The sequence below is a fragment of the Enhydra lutris genome, unplaced genomic scaffold, assembly GCF_002288905.1.
Source record: "Enhydra lutris kenyoni isolate GAN:26980312 unplaced genomic scaffold, ASM228890v2 scaffoldscaffold3, whole genome shotgun sequence".
NCBI lineage: Eukaryota > Metazoa > Chordata > Mammalia > Carnivora > Mustelidae > Enhydra > Enhydra lutris.
The window spans coordinates 63,523,623-63,535,568 of NW_019154087.1; the positions used below are offsets into that span (position 1 = coordinate 63,523,623).

The 11,946-nt window shown below is 35.8% G+C and overlaps 1 protein-coding gene and 1 pseudogene across 1 annotated transcript in view; one reads left to right on the forward strand and one right to left on the reverse strand.

Annotated features, from left to right (window-relative positions):
- The window catches only part of LOC111153330 (LPS responsive beige-like anchor protein), a 754,899-nt gene that overhangs the window by 70,260 nt on the left and 672,693 nt on the right, over window positions 1-11,946 (forward strand). The gene's annotated exons all lie outside the window — the stretch shown is intronic.
- LOC111155867 lies at window positions 5,864-7,009 on the reverse strand (annotated as a pseudogene).

Below are 11,946 nucleotides of genomic sequence, written 5' to 3' on the forward strand. Positions count from 1 at the left end.
GTGTCTTCACACATGGCTTCAGAATTTGTGCTCACCAGAGTTTCTTTGCTCTTTTATTTGGCTGTTCTTTCCAGTGAGAAAGATGAAGTGAGAACTTCATCTAGGTTAATAAATTTTTCTTTTCAATGGGAACAAGTAATCCTAGGCCATACCTCACATGAGTTACTTATTTTTTTTAAATAAAACTTCTTATTTTGAGATAATTGTAGATTCACATGCAGTTGTAAGAAATACTAGAGAGGGATCCCTTGTACCATTTACTGTCTTTCCCCCAGTGGAAAAATCTTACATAACTACAGTATAATATTGACATCAATATAATCAACATATGGAAATTTACATCATAAGGTTCTGTGCAGTTTATGGGTTCTTCCTTTTGATGTCAAGTCTCAGAACTTTTTGCCTCGTTTTAAATCCTGAAGATTTTTTTTGTGTGTTTTTCTAAAAGTTATTTTTTACCTTTAAATCTGCAGTTTATATTGTTGGTTTTTTTGTAAGGTAAGCTACTTAGGTGAAGGTTCATTTGTTCATTTATGGATATTTAATTACTCAGCACTGTTTATTGAAATTCCTCTATTGGCTTGCTTTTGTACCTTTGTCAGAACTCAGTTGGGCATATCTGTTTGGGTCTACTTCTGGATTCTCTATTCTGTTATATTGATTTATGTGTCTGTTTCTTAGGCACTACCTCATAGTTTAGCTACTGTAGCTATATAGGTCTTGAAATTGGGTAAACTAATTTCTCCCACTTTATTTTTCTTTTTCAAGATTGTTTTTGTGATCTTACTTCCTTTGCTTTTCAATATCAATTTTAAAATAATCTTTTTATGTCTGCAGAAATCTTGCTGAGATTATGATAGGAATTGTGTTTGATCTGTGTATCAGTTTGGGGGAGAATTAATATCTTATAAATAGAGTATGTCTCTACATTTATTTAGATTTTCTTTTATTTTTTTTAATCCTCATTTTGTTGTTTTCAACATCCAGGTGTTGTATGGGTTTTGGTAGATTTATATCTATATCTAAGTATTTCAGAGTTCTTTGAGCAATTGTAAATAATACTGTATTTTTTTTTTATTTTAAAGATTTTCATTTATTATTTATTTGTTAGAGAGAAAGAGTGAGTGAGCACAAACAGGGAGAACAGCAGGCAGAAGGAGAAGCAAGCTCCCAGAGCCAGGTGTGGGACTGGATCCCAGGACTCTGGGATCATGACCTGAGCCGAAGGCAACCACTTAACCAACTGAGCCACCCAGGCTTCCCAATAATACTGTATTTTTAATTTCATTGTCCACATATTAACTGTTAGTATATAGAAATGAATGCAGTTGATTTTTTTTTTAAATAATTGATTTTTTATAGATTCTAACCTGTGACCTTGCTGAACTAACTACTAGTTCTAGGAGGTTTTTTTTGTTTTGTTTTGTTTTTTTCTTCTTTTTTTTGAAGCTTTTTTGAGAGAGAGAGCACATGAGCAGGGGAGAGGGGCAGAGAAAGAAGGAGAAGCAGACTCCCCACTGAGCAGGGAGTCAGATTCTGAGGCTCCAGGATCATGACCTGAGCTTAAGGCAGTCACTTAACCAACTGAGCCACCCAGGCGCTCTGAATTCTAAGAGATTTTTTGTTATATGTCTTTGGATTTCTGTATAGATAATTGTGTTATCTGTAAATAGAGGCAGTTTGTTTCTTCCTTTCTGATCTGCATGCCTTTTATTTCTCTTCTTGCCAATTACTGCCTTGGTTGGAACTTCAGCACTGTGTTAGGAGTGGTGATAGTGTATATCCTTGTTCCTGATTTAAGGGGAGAGCATTCAGTTTTCTATTATAAATTACAGTGATAGATGTGGATTTTATGTCGGTGTTCTTTACCAAGTTGAAGAAGTTTCCCTTTATTCCTGTTTTTCTGAGAGTTTTTATCATGGGTTGTTGTTGGATTTTTCTCAAATGCTTTTTTTTTTTTTTTTTGGCATCAGTTGATACAATAATGTGATTTTTCTCCTTTAGTCTATTAAAAAGGTGGGTTACATTGATTTTTGCATATTGAAATAATGTTGTATCCCTGGAATAAAATCCATTATGTCATGGAATTCAATTCTTCTATATTATTGAATTCTACTTGCTGTTATTTAAAGAATTTCTGTGTTTATATTCTTGAGGAGTATTGATATATAGTATGTTTGTACTATCTTTGTTTGATATCATAGTAGATACATAAAATGAGTTGAGAAGTGTAAAGTTTGTGTTAATTTTAAACATTTGGTAGAATTGGTGAAACAATACCAACCCTATGAATTTTTTTTTGAGAGTGTTAAAATTATGAATTTTTTAAAAAGATTTTTATTTATTTAACACAGAGAGAGAGAGAGTAACAAGTAGGCAGAGAGGCAGGCAGAGAGAGAGGGGGAAGCAGGCTCCCTGCTGAGCAGAGAGCCTGGTGCGGGGCTCGATCCCAGGACCCTAGGAACCTGAGACCATGACCTGAGCTGAAGGCAGAGGCTTAACCCTCTGAGCCACCCAGGCGCCCTTAAAATTATGAATTTAATTTTCTTAATAGTTATAGCATTATTTAAATTATTTATTTCATATTGAGTAAGTGTGGTAGCTTGTGTTTTTTGAGGGATTGGTTATCTATACTGTCAAATTATGTGTTTAAAGTTGTTCGTAGTATTCACTTGTTTTTTGTTACCTACAGGGTCTGTAGTGATATTTCCTGTTTCATTCCTGTTAGTGGTAATTTGTATTTTTTTTTCTTGTTATTTTTCAGTCCTGCTAAATTCTCAATTGTAATGATTCTTTTAAAATTTTTTCTTTTCTTTTTTTTTTTTTTTAAAGAATTAGCTCTTTATTTCATTGGTTTTTCTCTGTTGTTCCCCCCGCCCCTTGAGTTTCATTAGCTTCTGCTCTTGTATTTATGTTTCCTTCCTTCTGCTTGCTTTGGATTTATTTTGATCTTCTGTTAGGTTCCTTTTTGCTTTTTTTGGAGAAGGAGCCCAGTGTGGGACTTGAACTCAAGACACTGAGATCAAGACCTGAGCTGAGATCAAGAGCTGGACAGCTAACTGACTGAGCCACCCAGGCACCCTATCTTCTCTTAGGTTCTTAAAATGAAACTTTAGATTATTGATTTGAAACTTCCCCTTTTTTTCTAATATATGCTTTTAGTGCTATCAGTTTTCCTATGAGTAATTCTTTAGGTTAGTTCAAGTCATTCTACAAAATACATGTTTTAAGTTTATGTAGGGAAACTCTGATCATATAGGTCAAGTGAAGTTAAACAGGATTCTTTAATTGAGAACCTCTTCAAGCCTTCATGTGCAGTTTGAACTTTGCAGAGGGGCTATACTATGTAGCTTTCCCCCATACTCCCGAGATTGATTTGATTTAGGTGGGATTATGCAAAGTATCATTCTTTCACAGGGATTATTGGATATGTTGTTGCATAGTTGGCTTGAGTAGTCTCTGATCAGTTCTCTTAATATGGTTAATAAGTGGAGGTTTAAGGGGCTTCTGGCTGGTTCAGTTGGAGGAGCATGCCACTCTTGGTCTTGGGGTCATGAGTTCAAGCCCCAGGTTGGGCATAGGGATTACTTAAAAAATTAAAAATAAAATAAAATAAAATAAATGGCCCTTAATAGAAGAATACACAACAATGTTGCTCGCAGTTACTTGCTTAGTTTAAAAAAAGGGAAACGAGTTTAATGAAATAATAGAGTTCTTTTCTTTTCTTTTTTTTAAGTGCTTAAAAAGAGATTTATAATAAAGAATAGAGCAAACAGGATATACATATACCCTCAGCTTAGACTAAATTTGCTTTTGGTTATAAAAATTTCTTTATGCATAGAGTCACATATATAATTTCATTTACATACATACATGTTATATATGTGTATACAATTATAAGTATGGTTCTTATTTTTTCTTTATCTTTTTCAACTTTGTTCTATCTTCTGTCTCTTCCTCCCCATAGCCTGTTTCTCCTCTGACCTCCTACAGGGTAACCAATGTCCATAGCCATGTGTATAGTCCTCTGTATTTTATGGACATATAATCTAGTAGATCAAGTATTCTGACAGTTGTGTGTAATAAAGGAGTTCTCAGCTAGTTTGGTGAGGGTAGGCAAGGGGAAGAGGGATAAAATTAAGAAATTTTAGGAGATAGAATCAGCATTCAATTAATTGGACATTGTATAAAGGAGCTGAGTTGAAGATGACATCATGGTTTCTGCCATGTGGGTAGAATTACCAACTTGGGGTAGCAATCATAGCAGGATTAGGGAGAATATAATCAGTTATGCTTTGGCTATGTTTATTTTGAGGCAATATGTGTGGTTGTCTACAAGCAGCAGGACACATGAGTTTAAAACTTGGGAAAGAAGCTAAGTTGAGCTGTAGTAGTATAGAGTGGTACAGGACTTCCAGATAAAGTACATAAGTACTGTAACATAAAGTATAACAGTCTGTATCTGGAGTCTCTGTGATGTGAAAGAGCAGGAATAGCAGAAATAGGATGATGAGGTTATTCGAAGGTACAAGAAATTATGATTAGAGTATGTTACTAATATTTTCAGATTTCAGGTAGGATAATTTCATGATTTAAGGTGTAATCCTCGTAGGTAGCATTGACAGTAATTGGACTTAGGAAGTCTAGATTGAAAAACTAATAATTTTAAAAAGGAGAGAGGTTTATGATTGTGCCCTCTGTGGTGAGTTAGATTTCAATTAAGCAGTCTTTTGAAAGGTGAAGATGGTAGGGCATTTGTTTATCTTGGAATGGTGGTATATCTAAGATATTGGGAAAGTGTCATGGAGTATAACATGATGGTAATTATTGTCAGTAGAGGTAGTGTGTTCGTTAAATTAATAACAGTAAAGGGTTGATGATGAGAGGGTTATGATGGGACATGGAGTATTGTTTGGTATTGAAGAGTTTTAGGGACTACAGTCACATAGTTAAAATGACAGGAACAAAAAAACCCTGGAGTGTAAAACATTTTGTGGGTCAAGACTTAACACTGGATGATATCACATAATGAAGAAGGGACTTATAAATTACAATAATAAAAGTACAACATAAAGAGCTGTCATTTTTAGCTTCCTTTGATGTTAGTTAAGTTAGTACATTACAATAGTGTGATATTTTGTTGTAAGTGGAATATGCTTTTTTAAATTTGTGTATTGCTAGTATGTTGACTGTTCACTAGGAAGAAAGACCAGAAGATGACAGCTTTCCTGTAACTATCAGGTGAAGTTATTATTATTATTAACTTAAGACTTATTAACAGCTGCATGCCATTTGTCAACTTTTTAAAAAAAATCAAGTTGTACAATTTTATTACAAATTAGAATGAAGTTCTTTAAAATCTCAATTTGACCAGATATCAAACAATCTAAAAACCTTTAAGGGTGAGGGTGCCTGGGTGGCTCGGTAGGTCGTGTCTGCCTTCGGCTCAGGTCATGATCCCAGGGTTCTGGGATCGAGCCCCGTATCAGGCTCTCTGCTCGGCAGGGAGCCTGCTTCCTCCTCTCTGTCTGCCTGCCTCTCTGCCTACTTGTGATCTCTCTCTGTCAAATAAATAAATAAAATCTTAAACAAAAAAACCCTTTAAGGGTGTATTGAGAAAAAGCAGGCTTTTTTTTTTTTTTTTTAAAGCATGTTTGTCATTATCATAAAAGAGACATCTTTAGGTAAAAATAATAAAAACCCCATGCTGCATAGATAATGCAGATAGTTGTGTTTATCTGGCCACTGGGCAAAAAGCAAGTACTTAGGGTCTTCAGCTCCAATCTTTTGTTCGTTTCTTACTGCTGGAATTTCATATTCATTTCTTCGAAACCGGATGATAGTGTAAATGGTAAGCCAGCATTTACTCAGCCCAGGCCTGCTCAGCCTTGGGAACAGATGAATTCTCAGCTGCTGGTCAGCTGCTTTTGTCTCTTTGCCATGGTGATGTTTAGGGTTTTCTGTACATCTGCCTGGGTAATTAAAATCGCAGTGGCATTGATATGGAGGTGGCTGCTAACCATGGGTCTCGTCTCCTTGATTTTCCTTACCTTCTTCATTGCCTCCGTCTCTAGGCTGTCTTTGGCAAAGAGAACCCCTACAGAATTGTGGTATATAATCCAATACATACCCTGTCTTATTGGTCTACCTTGTCAGCTCCCTAACACTTTTCCATGCACAGGAGGGTTGGAAGACTGTGGTTGACACCCATTGGGTCTCTGCATGTAGTTAGATGGGAATTGTCACCTGCAGAAGACCTGGCTCAGTGGGATCTGGGTTTTGGGAGCACTCTCCCAGCCCTCTTTCTCTCCCCACTCTCACAATTTTGGTAATTCTGTGGGTGATTGTGGGGAGGACCCCTGTGAAGGATAGTGTAGGTAATGGTTTTGGTCCCCTGCATGTTTGCTGCCTTGCGCTAGAGCTCTGCCGGAGCCTGTGTGACATTTGCTCCCTCCACATTTTTTCCTCCTCCAACATCAAACTGTACAGTCTCCGCATCTTCTACACTGTGAAGGTACTTCCTGGGGTTATTCTTCTTTATGGCAGTCTGGTGTACAAATACATCTTCTCAGTGTCATTCCTCTTGATGAAACCATTTTCATTTCTTATACATTGAACCATTTTACTGTTCCTAAAACCTTCTTTGTGATGATCTTGCTGTCCCTTCCCACAGGTGCCGGAGGATGTGAGATGGCCAAGGCTCCTCCTCTGTTCCCCTCGCGCTTCCTGGAGGTGTCCAGCTTGGTGTCTGGACAGCAGAGGGTGGGGACAGTTGCCTCACTGCTGGGAGTTAGAGGTCATGGTGATGGGCCAGAAGCCATAGCCACACCTTCTCACAGTGTGTGATGGCAACTAGACTACTGGGGGTGGGGCTGCTCAGAACTCTCTGGGTTGTGTTCTCTGTTTCTGCTATGGATCGAACTTGGAGATGCTGTTCTTGAAGTGAGAATTTTAGTAGCAAGTAGAAAGAAGTGTGAGTTCTTATATCTTCATCTAAGAGGATATGCATTAATTGAGATATGTGTTAGTTCATTAAACCTTCACAACTTTAGGAGATGGGTACCATTATTACTCTAATTCTGCAAATGAGAAAGTGAGCCATAGAGAGGCGAACTATCCTGCCCTTGGCCTTACACTTGGTATCTGGTAGAACTAGAAGTCAAATCCGGTCTTGCTCCAGATGATATGCTCTTAAACACTGTTCTCCTAAGAGGACATGTGTTTCTGAAAACTCTAAAGGTATAATTTACGGCTTATGGTTAAAGATCTTGGACAACATACAGTTCGGAGTGACCCATGAAAGTACTTTACTATCATTAAAACTAAGACCTCACACCTAAAGGTAAATAATGATATTTTACTCATCTGTCCTTGGTGGTACTTGGTACTGTATACCTGATTTCTCTTTTACATCCTTACTGTGTAGGAGCTTTCTTTACCTCAGTTTTGATGGGATACATCAATTGCATACAGTTTGATTTTTCCCAGTAATGTACAGACTAAGAACCATTATTTTTTCCTGTCTAGTTTTCCACATAAATATTCAGTGCATACTGAGAGGATTAAAATATCTTATTTTTTCCCCCTTAGATTTAAAGAAATATATACTTATTTTGAAACATGGAAATGTGTCATAAATGTATGATTTTGAAAGTAAAAATCCTTTTGTGCCCCCATCTTCCAAGATAATCACTACTAATAATCTGGTGTATATTCCTCAGACTCTTTCTATAGATATACTGTCATACATAATGCATAAATGTGGTATATATATGTTAGAGGGGTATAAAATAGACCTTTGGCTGATTGGGAAAATCCGTATGAGGGTAAAACCAAATATCATCATCTTAGAAGGAATTTTGGAGATATAAAAATACTTGTAAAACTTCATAGAAGATTTTAATTCTTACTGAAAATATCTTTATTGAACATTTTATTAAATTTTTATACATTTCATATTCTAATTCAGAGAATACTTTCTTGGCAATGTGGAGTGGTACATTGCTCTTGTGGTCACTGAATGCACTTTTAAAAAAAAATTTTTATTTATTTGACAGAGATAGATACAGAAAGAGAGGGAACACAAGCAGGGGGAGTGGGAGAGGGAGAAGCAGGCTTCCTGCTGGGCAGGGAGCCCGATGCGATGCAGGGTTTGATCCCAGGTCCCTGGGATCATGACCTGAGCCAAAGGCAGACACTTATCGATCTGAGCCCCTAGGGGCCTGAATGCACATTTGTAAGCCTAAATAGCCTTTCAGCTGAGGTTGATTGAGGAGTAAGATATTATTTTGGCTAACTCTCAGTATAAAGGTTGTTGTAAAGCAAAGGCTGATGGTTATGTTGCCATCAACATAGTAAAATTACTTTCTTCTCTTCCATTTACTGACTAAGGGAAAGACTTACTGTGTTTTTTTTTCAGTGTTAGGAATGATCTTAAAGATTTGTACATGAATTAAATTATAATGTAATCTCTTATTATTTTGTATTTTGTTATTATTTATTTACACTAAAACTCTGCCATAATAGGACAGATGGAGTCTAAAAATTCAGTTGTTTAAAATTTAGGATGGTGCTATTTTGAGATTAAATTCAGTAATTTTTGTCTGTATGTTTTAAAAAGCACAAAAGTAAAATAACAGTGAAATTTACTATTGTATACAGCTGAACTGAGAAAGTGTGAAATGATTAGGAGGCATTTTCTCATAATTCTGTACTCCATCCATTGAAGTTTATTCTATCAGTTGAGATTTTTGATGGCAAAGTGTGGGTGGGGCAAAGGACAGTAACCAGTTATTTGAATTCAGTTATCACAGGCTTTTACTCTATTTGTAAACACTTCTTTTTTTTTTGCTTTAAAAAAAAGAATATAATGTTCTTCCTGCAGTTTTTTTTCCTGCAGCTTTTAAACTCACATTAATGACAGTCTGCTTTCTTATTATTTAGCTATTTGTGTTCTCCGTTATTTTTTATTTTTATTTTATTAAAAAAATTTTTTTATTTATTTGCTAGAGAGAGAGAGAGAGAATGTGAGAGAGAGCCTGAGAGGGGAGGGTCTGAGGCAGAAGCAGACTCCGCACTAAGCAGGGAGCCCAATGCAGGACTTGATCCTGGGACCCCAGGATCACGACTGGAGCTGAAGACGGTTGCTCGACTGAGCCACCCAGGTGCCCATGTTCTCAATTATTTTTGTGTGTATAATCAATAGCTTTCATAAAACTAATTAGTTTTCTTACAAGAAGAAGTACACATTTATTCCTCAGTTATCTGATAGACTTTAATATATATCACATATAAAGAGATTATTATCCCAAAAATGTCTGTATTTTAGAGTGAATGTGTTAAATCCAAATGACTCATCCTTTTCATATTACTGATATTGTTATGCTGGTTATTTACGATGATAATATACTTGATCATACAATAATTTATCCCCTAAATTTTAGGAATGCCTTTAGTGATGTGTAATTGGGCCTGATACTGACACTGAAGCTGAATTTTCATATTCTTTAATTTAAAATATTATTGCATTATTAAAGAAATGTTGTCATTCTGTACCTACTTTTTTTTTTTTTTTAAAGATTTTATTTATTTATTTGACAGAGAGAAATCATAAGTAAGCAGAGAGGCAGGCAGAGAGAGAGGAGGAAGCAGGCTCCCCGCTGAGCAGAAAGCCCGATGTGGGGCTCGAACCCAGGACCTGGGATCATGACCTGAGCCGAAGGCAGCGGCTTAACCCACTGAGCCACCCAGGCGCCCCTGTACCTACTGTTTTGTAAATTTAGTAGTAGGTCTTGAATATCTTCACATGCCAACACATACAGATTTATATTCTTTTTAAATGCGCATGGTATTCCCTCTTACATGGTTGTACCATTGTTTATGTATCTGTTTCTGTATTGGTGGATATTTAGGCTATTTCCAGTGTTATATTTTTATAAACAGTGCTTCAATATATAATTTTATATCATTCTGAGCTTTTCTACATGTAATTTTGTAGATGATATTTTTATAAGTGGTTGAATTATTGGATCCTGCCTTTACTGAGATCTGTATGCCTCCCAGTTCTTAGAGTGATTCGGATATTTGAGATGAAAAAAGAACTGTCCAGTGTCCAGGGTTATAGAGTATAACTTCATGCCAAAGTTCATACTGTTAGCCATTCTTGTTTGAATTTTTTCTTTGCCTTCTTCCTAATGCAGAGATGTAGAGTATGATTTCAAAGTCTGGCTATATTTTTTTCTCAATTTCATTTTTCTCTTCTCAAAAATTGTCCTCTTGCCGTATCAGCTGCTTTTTTCATTGATACTGTCTTTTCAGTTTTGTCTAAATATTTTCAGTAGTAGTTATTCTCATTTCTTCTATATTTGAAAGTAAAATTCACTTAGGTTAAATGATCTTAAACTTTATATAAGTTAGGTCCTAGATGGGCATCTGTTCCTATATAGTTAAACATTTAACATATAATATTTGAGATAGGAATTTTTTTTCCGATTAACTCTCAAATAATAATAAAACTCAGTAAACAGAGCTTCTGTATTCTTCAAACATTTTGGTTAATAGAGATTTAGCATATTCTTTTTTTAAAAAAAGATTTTATTTATTTATTTGACAGACAGAGATGACAAGTAGGCAGAGAGGCAGGGTGGGGGGTGGGGAAGCAGGTTCCCCACTGAGCAGAGAGCCTGATGTGGGGCTTGATCCCAGGACCCTGAGATCATGACCTGAGCTGAAGGCAGAGGCTTTAACCCACTGAGCCACCCAGGCACCCCGAGGTTTGGCATATTCTGCTAAGCATTATTATTCTCCTTAAATGATATATATTATAATTACTAGCACAATTATAGTCCCCAAGGTATATTCAGTTTTTTTTGTTATTATACTTTAAAACCCGCCTCTTATCAGAGTTTGCATTGTTTCATTTAAATAAATTTAATACCTGAAGTCTTTACTCTTTTGATTCCAAAGTATCCACCGATATCTTTGTGAAAATTTGGTATTATTATATCATTTATCTCATTAAAATTAGCCTTCTTGAAATATTTTATTATTTAGACAAATGTAATACAACAGCAATTGTTGTTTATCTAGAGATATATTTCATGTAACAGAATTGCCAAACATCATTTTACTTCTGTTGCACGTATTCAGTTTAATTGTATTTGGTTATAACTGTGATAAAAAGAGTTTTTCTAACATGCAAAATGAATTTTAGTCACCTAAGTTAAATGCAGTTCTGAGTCATATTTAAAACAAGAAGTTGTCCAAGATAGCTTTTCTGATAACCCATTCTTTCATTTATGCACCATTTCTTGAATATCTATATATTAGGTTTGTGTTCTGTAAGCAGTAGAATACACATTTAATAGCAGCTGCATCAAATAGAGGCTTTATTTTTCCTCACATAACGAGGGATTTGGTAGGCAGTTGCTGGTATTAGTGGTTCTGCTTAATAAGGCTTTAGGATCTAAATACTTTCTACCTTTCCTTCTACCATTCTTAACATACTGGCTTTTTGTCTCTGCTTGTGCTTGTAAAAGCCTCATGATATCAAGATGGCTACTGTGCCTTTGGACATCACATCTTTGTTTTAGGGAGGGAAGAAGGTAAAAGAGCAAAAGGTTAGGACAGCTACATCTGTTTTCCTTTCATCAAGCAAGCTGGTGTTCCCTCCGTTCAGCACTTCTCATATCTCTTTGCCCAGAATGGCTCATGGCTATTCAGATGCTAAGGATGCTGGAAAAGAGAGCATTTATTTTTCTAATCTCTAGTGGCAGAAAACAAGAGAGGAAGGGGCTTAAGTATTTGAGTTCTTTAATGTTTTTATACATAAACTTAATAGCTTTCAAATAACTAATTACTGTTGCATTCCACTCTTTTTAAAATAAGGTTTTTCCTTTTGTGTGTGTGTGTGTGTGTGTGTGTGTGTGTGTGTGTGTGTGTGTGTGT